Here is a 21,742-nt window from a genome sequence, read left to right as displayed (position 1 = left end):
AAAATTTTATTTGCTGTACTGCATAATTCAGAAGACCTGGTCAGAATGTCAAATTCCAGAGAATTGGAATAGAGTCCTCATAGTTTCCATGACTTCTATTTGTTTGACAGACCTTGCAGTACCCAGACATCCCTAGCTTCAAGCTCTTCCAACCAGTGCTTTAAACACAGATTATATTCATGCTGTTTTTCATTGGGGTTGAGGATAACATAGTCAGATCACCTTTACCATTATCAAACACATTCCTGACTTTTTTTTTCTCTACAAAAAAAAGAAAAAGGATCTTAATTCACCTTCCCTTATCTTTGATGCTATACAAATCTCACCACAAAGGATCAGATCTCTCTTCTTGGACCAACATGCTGTTAGTCTTCCTGGCACAAATATGTTTCCTTAGCCTTGGGAAACTTGGCATCCTTTTCCATCCAACATTCTACTTTTTACCTATTCAGCTGCTAACTCTACAAATCTCAAATCACCCAATTCTTTATAATACTATTTAGAGCACATGAAATTTGCTCCTCAGAAGTATACTCTTCAACAGGACTTGGAAAATTTCAAACAAATGGCCTTATTAAATAGTTGTAACCCAAGAATTGCACATAAAATTGACAGTTCACTGATCATCATATGAATCATCAGAAAGAATTTTGTTTTTAAAGATATCCACATCAAATGAGAATCTGATCAATCACTTTTATACTTCTGTCTGTTGTAAACCAGCTTTCACATGTCACTATATTCCTGTCTTGTCTGCACACTATTGTTACACCCAGATAACTTAAGAATGTGAAAATTTCACACGTGGATAGGCTTATGTGTTCATCAGACATGTTTGTAATAGATTTCACGATTTGATATGAACACAGATGATTAAGAAAATAACTATTTATTTACTTAAAAGCTAATATTCCGCTGGTATTATATCCAGCATCTTCAGAGCACACAACACAAAGTTTGTTACAAATGCAAAACAACCACAATCCGGTGTAACAGTGGGGCTAGTAAAAGTAATTGCAGCGTGCAACACAAGACTAAAGTCCTAATATGGTGCCATCTAGGTTTAAAAAAAAAAAAAATCAAAGTTTTGAAATAGTAGTCCAAATGATAGTCTTAGAAAGTTTGAAAAAAATGAAATAAAAGTAATAAATGTTAATTTGGTCTTAAGATGACTGTCTACCAAATCTTTGGTAAATTTATACAACCATACTTTTTAAGGTTTGGAGTATGTTTTAAGGCTTCTGTTGATTCCAGGAAAAACCTCTCAGACTTGTAGAAGCTTCTGTGCATTACTTTTGTTTCTTTCCAATTGATCTTGTGTGCAGGGGTATCCAAAGCATGGTCTGCCAGACCCGACTTGCCATAGCGAAAGTGTCGGATATATTTTTTGTGTTCACTGAGGTGGATGTCCACAGTTCTTCCTCTCTGTCCGTAGTAGACTTGATGGCAAGAACAGGGCACTTCATAGACTCCTGGATGTGATAAAGGAGTGCATTTGTCCTTAGGTGAACGGATGAGAGTTGCTAATTTTACATAAGGTTTAAATACTGTGCGTAGTTGGTGTTTGTTAAGCACATCCTAGATATCTTTTCAGATGTGCCTTTAATGTATGGGATGGTGATAGTTTTGTTGTAGTCTTCTGTGGTAGATAGAGGGGATTTCTGGGTAGCATTTAGTATGGTATGTTATCTATTTTATGGGGATTATAACCGTTGGTTAAGAAGGTGTGTTGTAGGTGAGAAAGTTCAGCAGTGAGAGCAATGTCATTGGAACAGATTGCTCTAGATCTATGGGTTAGTGTTTTTAAGATACCATATTGTTGAGAAGGGTGATGGTGTGATTGTTTGTGTAAGTATCTCCTTGTATGTGTGGGTTTTCTATAAACCGAAAATGATAAGGAACCTTTTGGAAGACGTGTGATCAGTGTGTCCAGGAAGGGTAGGCAGTCATTGGCTTCTAGTTCCATTGTAAAGTTGATTTTAGGGTGCTGGCTATTTAGATGCATTAAAAATGTATTCAATGTGTCTGGGCCATGTGACCAAATAGCAAACACATCATCAACATAGCATAGCCAGAGACTAGGTTTGAGAGTGGCTGTGTTGATAGCTAATTTTTCCAGATGTTCTATGTAGAAATTGGCTAAGAGCGGGGAAGGGGGCAAACCCATAGCTGTCCCATCTAATTGTTTGTATATTTTCCCTTTCCAAGTAAAATAACCTGCCTCTATTGTGAATTTAAATAGCTGAAATATATCTGGGGGGAATTGTGAATTTAGTAAGTTAAGTGTTTCAATCAGTGGTACATTAGTGAATAATGAGGTAATATCAAAACTCACCATTAGGTCTGAACTATTTAAGGTGTGGTTTTCTAAAATACTTTTTAGGTGGGTAGAATATTTAACAAAAGAGGAAGAATTGTTTGTGTAAGTGGTTAGTAATTTGGCTAAATGTTTAGCTAGTTTATATGTAGGACTGTTTACACTATCTACAATAGGACGCAAAGGTTTATCTTATTTGTGTATTTTAGGAGCACCATATATTCTGGGTGTTTTAATGTGCAAGGGTTTGAGTTTTTTAACAATTTCTTTTGACCAGGAAGTGACTTTGTTCAATAACTTGCACACCTTATTCTTTTGTGAGTTGGTGGGATCTCGATTTATGATTTAATATGTAGACTGGTCTTGGAGCAGTGTATACATTTTGCTTTCATATTCTGTTGTATCCATTACTACAGTGGCGTTACCTTTGTCTGATTTTGTTATTCTAATGTGGTTATTATTGCGTAGTTCTTTTAGAGCTATTATTTCTTTATGTGGGATATTATTTTTGGGAGGCTTATTTTGTGGTTGTTTTGCATTTGTAACAAACTTTGTGTTGTGTGCTCTGAAGATGCTGGATATAATACCAGCAAAATATTAGCTTTTAAGTTAATAAATAGTTATTTTTTTAATCATCTGTGTTCATATCAAACCGTGAAATCTATTACAAATGTGAAAATTTCAGTTATCACGATGTGACAAGAGAAGAAATAAAAACCCTGTATAGATAACTAAGTAAGCAAGCTTGTTCCTAAGCAGATATCGGTAATAGCTTTTGAATGTAACAAATACAAAAAATAAAACGAAAGAAAAACATGCTTGCATCCAAGTGAAAAATATAGCTGAAGTTGTTTGTTGAACTAAAAAAAAAAAAAAAAAAAAGGAAGGGAATTTTATTACAGTTGTGATATGATAAAATAAGGTTAAGTAAAGCAAAGAAGATCAGTCATAGGATTTTGTATGTGAGAGGCTAGTTTTTACACTTGAAATAAAAGATTAAAGATTCAAGTTAATTCTTAGAATATTTTGGAAAGAGGATTCATTTAGTATAGATGACATAGAGGTTAGCTTAAACAAAAACCAAAGCTCAAGTTCATAATTCCCGAATTGAGACTTCGTCACGTGTCAGTCACATGCACATGGACTGCATGATGTTTTGGCAGAAAAACGCCACTCTAATTGGTCATTGAAATCAACTCCAATAAGGGGGGGGAGAAAAGAAATTGAAGAAGGTGCCGGTAGGGCTCATCGCATAAAAGGGTTAGGACCCCCCCGCCCCCCGAGGCTTTTTTCCCTCGGAGTTTTCTTCACAAGTCTTCGTATAGGTCTCACGCGGTTCTCCCGAGTGACGGGTTAGGAGTTTTCTCTGTCCGACACAATAAGGAAACAAAGTGTGTGGGATTTCGATTCTGTGTTCCTATTGTTAGAATTGAGAGACACCGTTTACTTAAAAAGAGAGAAGATAATGTCAGTGTGTTTCATCGTCCAGTGATCGTAATGAGAGAAAGAAAATTCTGTAAAGAAGTCAGTGCCCACGTGGTGAACTTCACAGCCACAGAATAGATGATCCTATGTATGTCCTTGATTGAAGAATGTAAGGTAAAGATTATGAAAGCCCATCTTAGTGCCAAAAGAACTTAGGAGTGATAAGTTATAGAAGAGTTCATCCTAGGAAGGTAAAATATCGGAAAAAGGTAGAGACCAGTAGAAGATCCAAGTCAAAAGGTACTGTAAAATCTCGTGTCAATTCAAATCATATGCAACTATAGTCATTGTTCAATTACTGAACAGTTGAAAGGATTAATGAGAATTATACTAGGACTTTAGTACATGTCAAACTAGAATAAAAATGAGCTTGTTACTATTAATTAATACTTATTCATGTGCCTAGAGATTTATGCATGTACATTGTATTTAATTAAGAGAGTTTTAAAGGTCAAAAGTGTGTATTAGTTCAGCGAAAGGATAATTTTAATCTGTATTCTTAGTGACAAAATTAGAGTAACTGATTATATATGTCCTAGAAATTACAGAATTATAGCGTGATCAAACCAGTAAGGGATTAGACAAAGGATCAACCTAGTTCTAGGATTATACATGTTTGTATGTATAGAATCTGTTATGGCTATATGGTCACAATTCTCATGTAGGATCTTAACCTAATACTTGTGTTTAGCTAGTGAAAATTTGTATTATATTTTCTTAGTAATTGAATTGTGTTTTACTTGATAAAGAATGAATTGTACCATGTTTAAGAGTTCGATAAACTTTTGTTCATTGAAAATACAGTTGTCTGAGATTGTCGCTCAATGCACCACTTGTAACAACGTAAAAATTTAATCATGTGGGAGGAGAGGGTGAATTTTGTTGAGTTACGAGATAAAGGTCACGACTGCATATTAGTTTCACACTCAGACATATTTTGGTAATTGCTCCTTGTTTTTGAATTTTATATCTTAAACTAAATGTCCTGAAAGGTGCAGTATAAAATAAATATTTTGGGACACTAATGGGAGAAGAAGCTTGAATATTTGTATTTGGATGATATCTTGTATATAGATAAGATTTGGATAAAGACAAGTAGAATTTCACATGTAAGGATAGTTGAAAGCCTAATAATCGTAAATTGTGACACAACATAAATGGCACAGCCAACAGGACGTAGTTTAGCTAATTAAATCCTAATTACAAGCTATTCACAGCAAGTTGGTTTTGGGTGCAGTTCAGACAACTGAGAGGCAAAAGTTTAATTAAGTGTTGTTAAAAATTTCAAAGAGTAAATTACTGTAAACTGGATGCAAGTATGACTGATCCCTCTAGTAGTTTAGGCATGGATAACAGCGAATTTTTTCGTTATATTAACCCACAACAGATGTTCCACAATTTTCGGGCAAGGAGACTGATGACGTCCTCAATTTTTTTAGTTATATAGAAGAGCTTAGAAGAGTTGGAGGTTGGACTGATTTTCAGTTGTTAGTCTTGCTCCGGAGTAAACTGGTGGGAAAAGCTAAAGCTTTCCTGTATTCCTCCCCCATTCTCAAGGAAACCCTGGATTATTCCTGATTTAAGACAGTCCTAATTTCTGAGTTCTCAAAACTGGGAAACTTAGGACCCAACTTATGGGAAGCTTAGGACCCAACTCCAGAGGTGCACTCTCAGAAGGAGAAGGAAAGTGTAGCTGAGTTCCATAACAGGTTACTGATGGTAGCTAGTACCCTTAGTGTCCTTAGTGAAGAAAAGCCTCACTTGGACTGGGCCATCTTCCAACAATTCAGACAGGGAGTCAAACCTGAGTTAAAGGAAAAGGCATTCGATAAAAGATTGTCCCGTTTAAGTGAGTGTTACGATGCTGTCAAGGAATGTGAACAATTGCTTGGAGACGTCCGTCCCGCATCTGTTCCGGGGTCAATAAACATAATTGAAGAGAAGGGCAATTCTGAAAAGGGGCAAGGACATAATAAAGAGAGTAAGGAAAGGAGAGAGAGACCTAAGGCAAGAGAGAGACTAGATGAAGATAATAGGCAGGTGATAAACAAGGTGACAGAGTCATATACTGATTCAGATAATATCAGGGTTATTGTGAAGCAAGAAATATAAATGCTCCAAAAACCTAATTATAGATCAGTTAAACGAGGTGATGAGACAACTGGGAATGTTATCTGTAAAGACCCCAGAGCCCGATTATAGCAGAGCTGAGGAAACCACTAAGTTAATTAAAGAGGAAGTTAAGCATCTGCAAAGACCTCTTCTTGATCGAATGGATTCTGTAATGCAGAGACTGTCAGAAATCACCCCACAACAAACAACAGCTAATCCTCAAAATCAAGGGAGAGTTAGTGACCAAAGCGGAGTAGAGAGCCGCCAAGATGTTTCAGTTGTAACAAACTGGGACATTTTGCTCGAAACTGTTACACCAACAAGAAGCGCTTTAGTAGAGGTTATGATGGTGATTTAGATTCACATACTTATACAGAGTATGGAAAAGGGGGTAACGAAGAAAGGAGCATCCTTACAAGATGGAGGTTGAAGGCCAGTGCATATGGAAGATGCTGCAATGCTTTTCTGGACACTGGGGTTCAGTCATCCATCATATCTGAGGATTACTTTAAGATAATAGAGCCTTATGCCAAAGATAATATCATTCACCTTAAGCAACGAGTGAGAGTATCAGGTGTCACAACTTCCATGACCCGTGCTTCTAAGTCTGTAAATCTAAAGTTATACCTGCCTGAGTTCAAACTATGTGTTTGGCAGAAGTTTTTGGTCCAACCAGGGTCCTCTCTTCCACACATCAAGCTGATCCTGGGTAGGATTTCCTTGTCAAGATATGACTTTATATGTAATTATATGAGGAAGGAAATATACCTATTGGGAAGGAGACAGATTACAAGAAGGGGGCAAACTCCAAAGTTACGTAAAGATGGGAGAAATGAGCCTCAGGAGAGGAACCATGAATCCCACGTGAATAAAGTGAAGAGATCATTAAATGAGGAGTTAATCAGTGAAAAGAAATCAAAAGTAGTTAAGGTAAAATCAGAGGTAAATTACTGCAAGGTTGAAGAGAATGGAGAAATAAAAAACAGAGAAGTTAAGTATATCAGTCATGAGTTAACGGATAATGCATACATTATAAAAGGGACGAGATAAAAAGAAAAACCGGATATGAGAAGAGGAACACTTGAGAAGAAAAATTAAAAAAAAAAAATTTATTAAAGGCAGGACCTCTGTTACACCTTGATAACTTAAGAATGCGAAAATTTCAGTTATCATGATGTAACAAGAGAAGAAATAAAAATCCTGTATAGATAACTAAGTAAGCAAGCTTGTTCCTAAGCAGATATCGTTAAGAGCCTTTGAAAGTAACGAATACAAAAAATAAAAGGAAAGAAAAACATTCTTGCATCCAAGTGAAAAATATAGCTGAAATTGTTTGTTGAAATAAAAAAGAAAAAAAAAAGGAAGGGAATTTTTTTATAGTTGTGATTATGATAAAATAAGGTTAGGTAAAGCAGAGAAGATTAGTCATAGGATTTTGTATGTGAGAGGCTAGTTTTACACTTGAAATAAGAGATTAACGATTTTAGTTAATTCTTAGAAAATTTTGGAAAGAGGATTAATTTAGTATAGATGACATAGAGGTTAGCTTAAACAAAAACCAAAGCTCAAGTTCATAATTCCCGAATTGAGACTTCGTCACGTGTCAGTCGTGTGCACACGGACCGCATGATGTTTTGGCAGAAAAACGGCACTCTAAGTGGTCATTGAAATCGAGGCTTTTTTCCCTCAGAGTTTTCTTCACGAGTCTTTGTGTATAGGTCTCACATGGTTCTCCCGAGTGACGGGTTAGGAGTTTTCTCTGTCCGACACAATAAGGAAACAAAGTGTGTGGGATTTCGATTCCGTGTTCCTATTGTTAGAAATGAGAGACACCGTTTAGTTAAAAAGAGAGAAGATAATGTCAGTGTGTTTCATTGTCCAGTGATTGTAACGAGAGAAAGAAAATTCTGTAAAGAAGTCAGTGCCCACGTGGTGAACTTCACAGCCATAGAATTGATGATCCTATGTATGTCCTTGATTGAAGAATGTAAGGTAAAGATTATGAAAGTCCATCTTAGTGCCAAAAGAACTTAGGAGTGATAAGTTATAGAATTGTTCGTCCTAGGAAGGTAAAATATCGGAAATAGAAAATCTCGTGTCAATTCAAATCATATGCAACTGTAGTCATTGTTCAATTACTGAACAGCAGTTGAAATGATTAATGAGAATTATTCTAGGACTTTAGTACATTTCAAACTAGAATAAAAATGAGCCTGTTACTATTAATTAATACTTATTCATGTGCCTAGAGATTTATGCATGTACATTGTATTTAATTAAAAGAGTTTTAAAGGTTAAAAGTGTGTTTTAGGGGGTGCTTAAGGGTCAAAGCTGTATAACTGAGAGGAGACCTCCACATAGCCTTTAAAGGAATGCGGAGAACCGACCAGGGCTTCTGACTTAATGTCCAATCCTCACCTTCTCGTGGTGCACCCTGTTGTGTATCTACTTGGATACTGAACGAACGAGGATGGGCTGGTAATTTGGGATTTAGCCGACCAAATTGTATTCTTATTAGTTAAACCAAAATAAAAAATGATGGTACGACATGACAAAATTTCATGCCGGCTGGGACGTCGCCCAGTTAAACAAAGCCCCTGTTGTTTTCGCCAGGGAACTAGGGTGAACAGCGAAAAGTCAGCTACTGGAACAAATCTGAAAACAAACCCCAACTCAACATCACCAGAGTTAAAGATCGGTATTATCAACATAAGAAGCCTGAATGGCAAAGAAATGGAGCTAGCTGAGGAATTAGATATGTACCAGATCGACATAATAGGGGTGACTGAAACAAAAAAGACAAAAACTGGTGAGATCTTTCTGAGCAATAAATACAAAATGTTATATTCAGGCAATGACAATCAAGGAAAAGAAGGAGTAGCCATAGTATTCAACACAAAATATGAGGCTAATCTTCTTGAATGGCAGTCAGTCTCAAGTAGAGTAATGTGGGCAAATATGAGAATGGGGAACGAGACTTATTTTTGCCTATGGTCCCACAGAAGATTCTACTAAAGGTAGAAGTGAAGGAATTTTTTGAGGCTCTTGAGAAAGCTACTGACACAATGAAAAAGGATTAGTTGGTCCTTGTTGGGGATCTAAATAGCAGAGTAGGAAGTGATTATCAGACATACAAAAATGTTTTGGGAAAATTTTTAGAAAAGAGCAAAGCTAATAATAATGGCAAATATCTGTTGGATTTCTGCTCAGGACATGGACTGGTTATTACTAACACGTTACAAAAGAAGAAAGCATAACACCATGTTCCAACATAAAAATGTGCACAAATTCACATGGAGAGAAGAGGCTAGGAATAAGAAAAGTCTCATTGACTATGTTATTGTTGATAGTGATGTTTTCTCCCTGGTGCAGGACAAAAGAGTGTACAGAGGATTTGAAATTGGAAGTGATCATTATTTAGTCTTGAGCAGGATAAAATTGAATTTCATATTGAAAAGGATAACATGTAAGAAAGTTTTAAAGCGAATAAAAGTTGAGCAGCTCTCAGATATGAACTGTATACACAAAGATTATTGAAGAAAAAAAGGAAAGAGTTTAAGAACAGAATTAAACCTTGGAGATTCACTGGCAAACTCTGAAGAAAACATTGATTGATTCTGCCAGAGAGGCATGTGGTGAGGTTGTCTGCAAGGATAAAAAAATCAGAACTCCCTGGTGGACACAGGAAGTTAAAGAGGCAGTGAAGGAAAAGAAGAAAGCATATCAAACGTTCCTGTCAAATAAGTCAGCTTGTGCTCTTAGAGAATATAGAGACAAATGCAAGAATGCTAAACACTGTGTAAAACTTGCTAAACAAAAGTTATGGTAGGACTTTGGCAAGAATATAGAAAATAAATATCAAGAAGGTGGCAAAATATTCTGGAGGTTGTTGAAGAAGCTTAGAAATGGAGGAAAGAGTGCTCTAAAAGGAGTTAGAGATGATAAAGGTGACATGAAAACAGGAGAAAAAGATATCCTTGAAGTATGGAGTAATTACTTTGAAAAATTACTAAATGAAACAAGCAGTGATGATAGCACAGTGGTAAAAAGCACTGCCCAGGCATGCAGTCAGGAATACATATCCATACTTGAAGTAGAAAAAGCCATCAAAGGCTTGAAATGTGGAAAGGCAGCAGGAGTGGATGATATTCGACCAGAAATGCTGAAGTATGGTGGTATAAGAGTCTTACAGTGGCTGCATTGCATAGTTCAGAAAGCATGGACAGAGGGACGAATTCCCAATGATTGGAGTAGAGCTCTTATAGTACCCATATATAAAAAGGGAAATAAAACTGAATGTGAGAATTACAGAGGTATTTCCCTACTAAGTGTTCCTGGCAAGATCTATGCAAGTATACTTGAGAAACGGTAGAGAAGAATTGTGGAAGAAAAGCTTGGTGAAAAACAAGCTGGATTCAGGCCAAATAGAGGCTGTCAGGATCAGATCTTCACTTTACAACAAATAGTCGAGAAAGCATGGGAATATAACAAAGATATGTATTTAAGTTTTGTCGATTTGGAAAAGGCTTATGACAAGGTGTCAAGAGAGAAGCTATTCAATACTCTACTGTTATATGGTGTCGATGGGGCATTATATCAAGCAATACTTGGTCTTTATTTGAGTTGTAAGTCAGCAATTAGAATTGAAGGAAGTACAGGAAGGTGGTTTAATGTTAAATCTGGTGTCAGACAAGGATGTACATTATCCCCTCTAATATTCGTTATCTATATGGATCACATTATGAAGGAAAGTGGTATTAAACATGATATCAAAATTGGAGATGTTAATGTCAGCTCTTTGCTTTATGCGGATGATGTTATACTTCTAAATAAATCCACTACAAGTCTGCAAGATTCTCTGAATAAATTGAATAGCTGTTGTAATAGATATGGTATGAAGGTCAGCAATAAAAAGACAAATACAATGAAAATAGGCAGAATCATTGAAAATGTCAACTGTGTTGTGAATGGAGAACCTGTGGAACAAGTAAAACATTTCAGCTACTTAGGCACAATTTTTACTGAAGATGGTAAATTAAATATAGAAATAGACAACAGAATCAGCAAAGCTGGTATGGTGGGAAATCAATTGAATAAATTCATATGGAATAAGAGAGAAATTAGTCTGAACACTAGATTATCTGTATACAAGACAGTGTTCAAACTAGTTTTAACTTATGGATCTGAGAGCTGGTTCCGAAGTAAAACATTTGACCAAAGACTAGAGACCGCAGATATGAGAGTCCTGAGAAAGATTAGAGGCGTGAACAGATGGCATCAATGGCAATATCATGTTAAAAACGAGGATATTAGGAAAGAACTTGACATTGTCAGCATCCAGGAATGTGTTAGCAGAGCTAATCTCAGGTGGTATGGTCACCTAAACAGAATGGGTAAAGAAAGATTAGCAAAACAAGTGTTTTCAGCCAGGTTGGAAGCAAAACGACCTAGAGGTAGACCAAGATATAGGTGGATTGATATGGTACAAAGTGCCTTAGACGATAGAAATATAAGATCTGATAATATTGGAATCTTGACAAGTAACCACTGATTTGGAAGAAAATTGTAGATAGGAAGTTAGTAATGATGTAATTTTTTTCATTAGTACTATCATATCCTGTACACCCCTTGAGGGTACATGACAGGAATTTGATGATGAAGTGTGTATTAGTTCAGCAAAACGATAATTTTAATCCGTATTGTCTTAGTGAGAAAATTAGAGTAACTGATTATATATGTCCTAGAAAATACAGAATTATAACATGATCAAACCTGTAAGGGGTTAGACAAAGGATCAACTAGTTCTTGGATTATACATGTTTGTATGTATAGAATCTGTTATGGCGATATGATCACAACTCTCATATAGGATCTTAACCTAATACTTGTGTTTAGCTAGTGAAAATTTGTATTATATTTTCTTAGTAATTGAATTGAGTTTTATTTGATAAAAAATGAATTGTACCATGTTTAAGCTTTCAATAAACTTTTGTTTTAAACATTGAAAATACAGTTGTCTGAGATTGCTGCTCAATGCACCACTTGTAGCAACGTACGAACCTAATCACGTAGTGGTGGTGGTGGGGATTTTGTTGAGTTACGAGATATATTTCGCGACTGCATATTAGTTTCACACTCCGTCATATTTTGGTAATTGCTCCTTGTTTTTGAATTTTATATCTTAAACTAAATGTCCTGAAAGGTGCATATAAAATAAATATTTAGGGACACTAACGGGAGAAGTAGCTTGAATATTTGTATTTGGATGATATCTCGTATATAGATAAGATTTGGATAAAGACAAGTATTTCACATCTAAGGATTGTTGAAAGCCTAATAATCGTAAATTGGGATACAACACTATCCATCGAAAATATAGAGTTATAAAATCCTTGTTATCTAGAGTACATAAAATTTCTGCTTCTCCTTTCCATTGTCTCATTACTTATGCTCTCCTTATCCAAACACGTTTTCTGATCATATGATAGAAATAATTCTTGCTGAAATGAGGCAAAATCAGATTTTGAGAAGAATATAGCCAAGCAGGACAAAGGAAATCTCAAAGAGTTCTTTTGTTACGTGGCAAGTAAGATGAAGAATGACTATAGAAGTTCCTTAATGAGTGATGATGTCATGAAGAGACAGAAGCAGATAAAATAGTTGAGTTACTGAGTGACCACTTTGCAAGGATATATCATCCTAGTGATGTTACTACTTTAACCTCTGTGACAGACAGTAATGTGGAAACAGAGGTGGATGAATTGGAGGGTCTCTGGATATTGCAGAATGTCAATGTAAATACAACTGTGTGATTAGATGGGATATCAGCTCTGGTTTTGCAAGAATGTGCAAAGGAACTGACAATACCTCTGATCAGGCTCTTTAATTTAAGTCTAAGCTCTGGTAGAGTTTCGAAGGAAGTAGAAAGAGGGTAAAATAATTCCCTTGTGAGGGAGGTTCTGCAATAGCAAATTATAGATCGATCATTCTAGTGGTAAAAGCACTAGAAAAGTTGGTGAAAAAGAGAATTCAAGAATGGGTAGATAAAAATATGATACTGTATGAGGGTCAACATGGCTTTGTGAAAGATCGTCATGTCTTAGTAATTTACTAACTGTTTATAATAGAGTAACAGTTAAGTTGGCTAAAGGAAATAGTTACACGATCATTTTTAGGGATTTTGCAAAGGTATTTGACAGAATACCGCATAGAACTCTGTTATGAATTAGAACAAATGGGGATGGACCTGACACTGGTTAAGTGGATAAGAGGGTGGCCACTGGACAGATATCAAAAAAGTGGGTGTGGAGGGGCAGAATTGAGACAAAAACAGGTGACTAGTGGTGTGCCAAGGTTCAGTGCTGGGACCACTGCTGTTTAATTTGTACATAAATGATATAAGAAATAACCCTAAAGGAAATATTCAGTTGTTTGCTGATGATATAATGATTCGATAGAGTAATAGTTAATCAGGGTGGTATGGAGAGTTTGCATGATGATTTAAATAGGCTGTCAGTATTGGCAAAAGATAATGGGTGTCAGTTTAATATGGAGAAATGTAAAGTTATGCATTTTGGGAAAAATAGATTACAAGCCTGTATCATATTTATGGCACTGTATTCCAGGAAATAGATGAAGCTAGAGATTTAGGATGGTGGTCGACAGAGAGTAAAACTTTAGAGGACTTATTGCTAAGGTTGCTAGGTAGCCCATAAGATTACTTTGCTATTGAAGAACACACTGACAAGTGGAGATAAGGAAGTTATTTCTCTTTATAAGGCCTTGATACACCCACATCTGGATTACTGTGCTCAAGTCTGGTCTCCTGGGTTTCTTTCTTGGGGATGATGAAGCAGTGGAGAGGATTTAGACTCAAGTAACCAAAATGGTGAGTGGCCTGTGGAATATTGATGAAGTAACCAAACATCCTCTATCTACCCTATGAGGATAGATTGGGGGTGTTTGGATTGCAGAAATTGGTTCATAGGGGAAAAAGAGAGGATATGATAGAAATGTTTAAGTTGCTTAAAGGATTTTATAGGATTGATGCAGGGAAAATATTTCAACACTTAGCTAGATGGTCCAGAACAAGGGATCATCCCTGGAAGTTAAATAAGGATGTGGTTAATAGTGGTGTGAGGACTAGATCTTTTGCTTGGAGAGTTGTGAATGAGTGGAATGGGTTGCCAGAGTCGGATTTGAGTGCTTTGTTTGTTAATGGGTTCAAAAAGAGGTATGATGGATTGTGTGGATAGTTTGGGTCTCCTGCGACAAGTTTGGACTTCGTGGAGGCACCTGTATGAAGAATAATAATAATTATTATTATTCTGCAATGGAATTGATATTACAGCCTGATTAATCACAAATTAAAGTAAATGTGGCCATAAACAATATTTGAGTTGTGCATCTATGCCATAAATCTTACCATTCTTCAATAGGGTGTACCTTGTGAAGTTCATTACTACTTAAGCACAGTTCCATATTTTTTCTCATAAGAAAAAAAAAACAGAATTTACTTTTGATAATACTCAGATGAGCAGCCAAGACTAAATTTTTTGTTTTATATTTGGTCTCCAAAAATTTGATATCCTTTCCTGATCAAGAGACTACTGTACTTTTCATCCCAACAACTGCTAGCGCTGTATGAATTTTAAGTTCAACAGCATTCTGTAAGTGCTACATATTAACAAAATATTTTTTAAATTGACACAGCAAACCCATCAAAGCAATGTGTTGCATAATATTGTAAGACTCTCTTCCCTTTTCTCAGGATAGTCCACTCACCCCAGAGAAAAACTAGATGGAAAAAAAAAGGTTTCATCCCAACAACTGCTAGCACTGTATAAATTTTAAGTTCAACAGCATTCTGTAAGTGCTACATATAAACAAAATATTTTTTAAATTGACACAACAAACCCATCAAAGCAGTGTGTTGCATAATATTGTAAGACTCTCTTCCCTTTTCTCAGGATAGTCCACCCAGAGAAAAACTAGATGGGAAAAAAAGGGTTATGTTAAGACATACAAGACATGATGCTGGACACTATTATCTCTTTCTTCTGATATGTAATAAGTACAGTAATTGTTGGAAGTTTTTTCAAGATGCCAAGAAATTATATTCTTGGTTTAATCCTTTATCCAAGTGTAAGCAAACAAAGTTTGTGCCTGAAGTAACTTCAGGACTGGGAAACTCATATATAGAAGCTAATGACTTCACATCACTTGCCTTAGTATCCCATAATGCAAAGCGCATATCCTTATGGACATGTATAATGCTATGCATTATGAGAAGGGCCACTACCCTTACCGGTTTCGACCTTGATTGAGGCGAAAAAGTAAAGGGTTGCTCATCATGGGCCTAGAGTAGTTAGTATAGGGGTGCAAGAGATCCTGATAGTATTAGGAGAAAGAAAGACATAGAGAAAAGGCCTCAGCTCATCATATATCAGTTTTCCTTTTCACCAATCTCGTATAGATGAACAACTAAAAGACTAATTGAAACTAAAGCGCAAAGATAACTAATACCCAGGTAGTTAGCCTCATCTTGGTTAACTACCTTCAGTTAGCCTTCTCTGCCTGAGATTGCTCTCCATTTATCCCTGCAATTGACTATAAGACCACATTGAATTAACAGGATGGAATTATTTAAAAACCTCTCATAGCAAGAATAGACAGAATTTTATCTCTCCCTGGTAATGTGGGTGGTCTACACCATCTAGTGATAAATTTGACATCCCCTAGAATGTTTCTTTCTAAATACAAAAATCGTCTGACTGAACAATAAAATTTCCACAATACAATATTATAAAGCATTTGGACGTCGTATTGCTGGTTTTCAAATCCATGTTTCTTTCTAACCTTCCATTAATGGTATTTTAAGTCATTAAATATAAAAATCAAAATTCTCTTCCCATTGCTGACAGGTGGTGGGTATTGCAGAAAATAACCCGTTCTGTTGTAAATAATGGAATGCCCAACACATTACTTAATCTGTTCTAAATATGCAGGGCAAATGTAGAATGCATGTTCTACTGTTTCCATTCGGTAACAGATGTCACAGATTGGATTGCCGATGTTAAAGTACCTCCATTTGATGGTATTGTCTGGAAGGCAGCCATATGCAATTCTCCAAGCAAGATTTCTCCTTGAAACTTCTCATCAAGTTATGAAACAAAATATTTTTGTCCATACCCAAATGTGGAATTTTGCAGCGAAAGAGATTAAAGATTTCTTTATACCAAATTTTACTTTTTTTAATGGAATGAATGTCAATTCCAGAGTGTTTTAGCAGTCTTAGAGTTAAGCACAAGAGTGTTCTAGTATTTAGGAGCAATCTTAGCTTTTGGATCTGTATAATCATTAACTCCAAATAGGAAAAGATGAAAACTCAAGTAGTAATGGAGAAGGTCTGCACACGTGTGATCAGTCTGCAATATTTTATAGATTTTAGAAGCTGTATTGCTTAGATAGCAGGATTTTAAGACTGGAAGTCCAAATCCTCCATGCTTCTTTGAGTTGAAGAAATTCCTTTTTAACTTCTTGGTATCGGCTGGACCCAAAAAATTGCAGAGGCTTACTATATAATTGCTTTTCTTCAGCTTCTGTGATGTCTGTAATATTTATTGTGTACAACTGAGCAGGAAAGATTATGGTTTTGAGTACTATGGCTTTAGAAGAAAAGGAGAGAGGCCCTATTTTCCAATCTTCTAACATTTCAAAGTTCTTGGGCTGGTAATATTGGATAATTGAGGAGGGAATTCCAAGTATAATGAGGGGGGTTAGTTCAAAAGGAATGCCTTCAAGATCCCACTTTCCATAAACTTTTAATTTTTTCTTGTCTGCATTAATAATTAATCCACTGCTTTTGCAGAATTTTTCCAAAATACCAAAAAATATATATATGGAATGATTATCCTTCAAAGTTCCCACTACATCATCGGTATATGCTAATACTTTGAATGATATAATCACGTAATCACAAGAAAGATATTTATTTAACCAAATATTTCGGTCTGGAAATAGCAGACCATCGTCGGTGGTATTACAAGAACAGTTTAAAAAAAATATATACAAGCTAGAATACTAACAATAGATCGTTGAAATTAGAACATGTCGCGTGATGTTATATCACTAAGTATGAAACGAAATATTTTGAAGTAGAAACATGATTGAATTTGCTATAAAAAAAAAAAAAAAAAAAAAAAAAAAAAAAAAAAAAAAAATTAATGAGTAATCTTGATTAGGCTTTCCCAGATTTTTGATATAGATATGCAGTCATTACGATTCAGGTTGGGATGATGGAGCAAGGCCTCCACGCTTTCCTTGAACAAACGTTCGAACCTATAACGGGATCTATGTAAGAGGCGAGTTTTGGACCAAAGGATGCTGTGGTCAGTTTCAATCCCGTGTTGAGCCAAACCAGACTTTTCAGGTTTATTGTGAAGAATGGATGATTGATGTTCTTGGATTCTTTTTTCAAGAGAACGTCCAGTCTGTCCAAAGTAAGAGAGATCACAGTTGCAAGGAATTTGATAAACTCCAGGAAGAGATAAAGTTGAGCGTTTGTCTTTAGGAGAAGGAAAATGAGAAGACAATTTGTTAATAGGAGAATACGTAGCTGTTAAATCATATTTCTTCAAAATTCTTGCGATAGGTTCTGAAATACCGGAGATATAAGGAATAGGTACTCGACGTATTGAATCTTTGTTGTTTTGTGGAGGATTATAAGATGTAAGAAGACGTTGAATACTTTTTTCAGAAAAGCCATTGAGTTTCATGTGTTGCTGGATAGTAGAAAGTTCTTTCTGTAGATAATCAAAAGTAGAACAATTAGTTTTGGCTCTTTTGATGAGACATTTTATAATTCCTGTTTTTTGACATGGATGATGGGCTGATTCTTTCAGAATATAACGACCTGTGAATGTTGGTTTCCTGTATACTGTAGTTGTAAGAATATTTGAAGATGATCGGATGAGGAGAACGTCTAAAAAAGATAACTGGTTGTTTTCTTCTAATTCCATAGTAAACTTTATGCGATGATGTAAGGAATTAATACTGTTTAAAAAGGAAGATAAAGTGTTTTTACTGTGAGGCCAAATAGCAAATATGTCATCTATATATCTTACCCAAAAAGATGGTAGAGGGAAACTAGATGTGAAGAGGACTTTTTCTAAATGTTCTAAATAAAAGTTGGCTAAAGCTGGAGAAAGAGGACTTCCCATGGCTGTTCCTTCTACTTGGCTATAAAATTTGTTTTGACATATGAAATAACCAGAATGTATAACGAAATCGAATAGTTTTATAATATCTTGAGGAAAGATGTCAGCAAGTAGTTTTAAAGTTTCCTTAAGAGGTACATTGGTGTATAAAGATTCTATATCAAAACTAACCATAAGATCTGTAGGTTGTAAGGAGACATCTTTTAATTTTTCTAAGAAATCTGAGGAGTTTTTTAAAAAAGAACTCGAGTTGCCAATGTAAGATTTCAGTAATTTAGCTAGATATTTGGCTATACGGTAAGTAGGAGAATCAATGCAATCTACTATTGGACGAAGAGGATAGTCAATCTTATGGATTTTTGGAAGGCCATAAAATCTAGGAGGTCTTGCAAAATGAGTTTTAAGTCTTTCAATTGTGTCTTTATCCAAACTGATGACTTCATCAAGGAGAGAATTTAATTTCTTTAGTTGTCTGTTGGTTGGATTATAATCAATTTCTTGATATGTGGAGCGATCTCGAAGCAAAAGAGAAAGTTTTCTTCTGTAATTTACTGAGTCCATAACTACTGTTGCTTTTCCCTTGTCAGCTTTAGTGATAATGAGGTGATTATTTTTTCTCAAGGACTGTAAAGATTTCATTTCAGAAGGAGATATGTTAGAAGGAGGAAGTTTAGCCTTAAGTAGAGAAGAAGCGACTTCTAGGCGAAGAGCATTAGCTTTATCGCTGGTTAGATGATTAAGATTCCTTTCAATGTTAACTAGGAAATCTAGATATGGTATTTTATTTGGAACAATAGAAAAATCATGTCCTTTTGAAAGGATGAGGGTTTCGCTTTTAGTCAAAGGACGTCCGGATATATTTACAATCCAATTATCTGGAGTTATGAATGGCTTGGATTGTTTAGACGAAAGAGCCTCATATTTACGGTTAAGATGTTGACTTAGTTTATTATAAGCACGTTGAGTAGAACGTTTAGCTACATTTAGAACTATGTGAGAAAGATGTGGATCCAAATTTGTGGATATATAGGTGCGTAAATCAGAAGTCTGATGACTGTGAATAGCAAGATCACGTTTAGCAGCTTTAAGTTGATTACGGATTAGAGATAAACTTACTTTGGACAGACTGGACGTTCTCTTGAAAAAAGAATCCAAGAACATCAATCATCCATTCTTCACAATAAACCTGAAAAGTCTGGTTTGGCTCAACACGGGATTGAAACTGACCACAGCATCCTTTGGTCCAAAACTCGCCTCTTACATAGATCCCGTTATAGGTTCGAACGTTTGTTCAAGGAAAGCGTGGAGGCCTTGCTCCATCATCCCAACCTGAATCGTAATGACTGCATATCTATATCAAAAATCTGGGAAAGCCTAATCAAGATTACTCATTAATTTTTTTTTTTTTTTTTTTTTTTTTTTTTTTTTTTTTTTTTATAGCAAATTCAATCATGTTTCTACTTCAAAATATTTCGTTTCATACTTAGTGATATAACATCACGCGACATGTTCTAATTTCAACGATCTATTGTTAGTATTCTAGCTTGTATATTTTTTTTTAAACTGTTCTTGTAATACCACCGACGATGGTCTGCTATTTCCAGACCGAAATATTTGGTTAAATAAATATCTTTCTTGTGATTACGTGATTATATCATTCAGTCTTATGTCGCAAGTATCCTTAAAACAACAAATGCTAATACTTTATTTTCCTTTATAGTTGAAGGAACTGTTATTCCTCGCACAGCATGTGTATTGTTGACTTCCTGTAAGAAAGGTTCAAGAACAATGCAAAGAGCAGTGGACTGAGAGGGCAGCCTTGCTTGACTCCTTTTTGAATTTTTACCGGATCTGACAGAAACTCATAAGGAGGCAGGCGGTTGAATTGGCACAGGCCCCTTTGATAACAGATAGCAGTTTTTTACCCATACCAATTTGCTGGAGGATGTGAAATAGAAAGGGATGCTGGACATTATCAAATGCTTGAGTAAAGTCCACTGATAGCACTGCCATCGACTACTTTTTCATGTTAACTAAGCGGTACTCCATACACCTGTGTGCTTTTAATTATGTATTTCATTCCCACTTTAAGCCTGTTATTAATAATGTGGAAAAATATCTTGTAGTCAGTATTAGAGAAATAGGTCTCCAGCTGCCCATCTTTGAATTTTAACTACATATCCCAATTCCAGTTTAATATTATTCCAATTTGAAACAGAGGGTCTGGAATTTAGTTGTAAAGATTAACAGAAAATTTGGTGGAAGTCTCCATGGTCCAGAAGAGATCTTTACTTTTTCCATGCGATTGAACTTAAGTAGAACTGGATTATGATCTGACATGTTGATGTCAAGATGTTTTGAGGTCTCATCAATGGGAGCCTGACCCAGATGATACCAAGGTTGAAGGAATGCAGGAGTCATATTTCCATATACAAGTAACCAAAAGGTGTCACTCCTTATTATTAAAATACTCTGGATAAGAGATAGATGTTGGAAGTTTTTCCACTTGGTTATACTATAAATTAAAGATGCTAAGAAATTATATTTTTGGCTTAATCCTTTATCCAAGTGAAAGCATGTGAAGTTTGTGCCTGAAGTAACTTTAGGACTGGGCAACTCATATATAGAAGCTAACAACTTCACATCACTTGCCTTAGTATCTTTAATTTATAGTATAACCAAGTGAAAAAACTTTCAACATCTATCTCTAATCCAGAGTATTTTAGTAATAAGGTGTGACACCTTTTGGCTACTCATATATGGAAATATGACTTCTGCGGTCTGGCTCCCACTTGCGAGACCTCAATAAAGGTCGAAATGGGAAGGGTTGTGACCCTTCCCATAATGCATAGCATTATATATACATGTCCATAAGGATATGTGTTTTGCATTATGGGATACTAAGGCAAGTGATGTGACTTCATTAGCTTCTATATAAGAGTTGCCTAGTCCTGAAGTTATTTCAGGTGTAAACTTTGTTTGCTTACACTTGGATAAAGGATTAAACCAAGAATGTAATTTCTTGGCATCTTTAATTTAAATACAGTAATCTATCATTAATCGGATCTTCAAAATAAGCATCCTTCTATTTACTGACCATTTCACCCTGATACTGCATTGACTTTGGAGCATCATATTCCTCCAATGTATACAGGCTACAAACACGTGACCTGTCATATGTAATTCTTGTACTTTATAAAATGATTACCTTTCTGGTACTTTTAGTTTGAGCCTTACCTCTTGGTGAAATGCAATAACATAGGCTGGAATCATAATCAATTAGCAGATGGTGGGGGGAGTGACAGAAACTGGAGAAGATTGATTGATTTGTCTGATTGTAAGCTTAAAAGGGATCAGTGACCAATCAAGAAGAACCTGATGATGTTATTAGGAAAATTGTTCCAGATATAAGTAAACAGAGGCAATATTAATCAGCACCAATCCATTTATAGACCTGGGTTTCCATTCCTCGTTCAAGTACTTATCTTAGTATCAGTCAAAAGAAATCATATTCATTTGTACAGTTATAAGTGAATATTGAAGAATATCAGTAGACATATGTGAAGTATTTAAAGTAGAGCCCTTTAAATTAATGAAACATACAATGACA

The 21,742-nt window shown here is 35.5% G+C and overlaps 1 protein-coding gene across 1 annotated transcript in view; it reads left to right on the top strand.

Annotated features, from left to right (window-relative positions):
* Positions 1 to 21,742, top strand: part of LOC150095700 (ankyrin repeat domain-containing protein 13D-like) — a 131,825-nt gene that overhangs the window by 20,208 nt on the left and 89,875 nt on the right. The gene's annotated exons all lie outside the window — the stretch shown is intronic.

Source organism: Typopeltis vanoorti, chromosome 20, assembly GCF_054136105.1.
Source record: "Typopeltis vanoorti isolate ZY-2024b chromosome 20, IOZ_Tvanoo_1.0, whole genome shotgun sequence".
Lineage (NCBI taxonomy): Eukaryota > Metazoa > Arthropoda > Arachnida > Uropygi > Thelyphonidae > Typopeltis > Typopeltis vanoorti.
The sequence above is the reverse complement of the archived record's forward strand: the minus strand, read 5'-3'. Positions and strand labels throughout refer to the sequence as shown.